Source organism: Anguilla rostrata, chromosome 15, assembly GCF_018555375.3.
Source record: "Anguilla rostrata isolate EN2019 chromosome 15, ASM1855537v3, whole genome shotgun sequence".
NCBI classification, from domain to species: domain Eukaryota; kingdom Metazoa; phylum Chordata; class Actinopteri; order Anguilliformes; family Anguillidae; genus Anguilla; species Anguilla rostrata.
The window spans coordinates 18217976-18218282 of NC_057947.1; positions in this window are offsets into that span (position 1 = coordinate 18217976).

The window sequence follows — 307 nt, forward strand, 5'->3', positions numbered from 1 at the left end:
CAGATTTGGAAAGTAAATAACAAGTTGACATCATTACAGCTCTGCATTAGTGTGACACATTCCACGGGATACCGTGAGCTTTAGAGTAGCTGCGCCCATTGCAAGGGGAGACATGAAAGTAACAGCATACTTCACTCTTGATCAGTGTGAATACAGCAAAAGTTCTTTAATCTTCAGAATGATATCTTCCGACAGGACTGTCTTATTTTTTCATGTTTCGTGCAGTAATTGTAACAAATTTACATATAATGTTTGTGTCACAATTATTGACACAATAATTAAAAGCTGATTTTGGCAAAGCAAATTC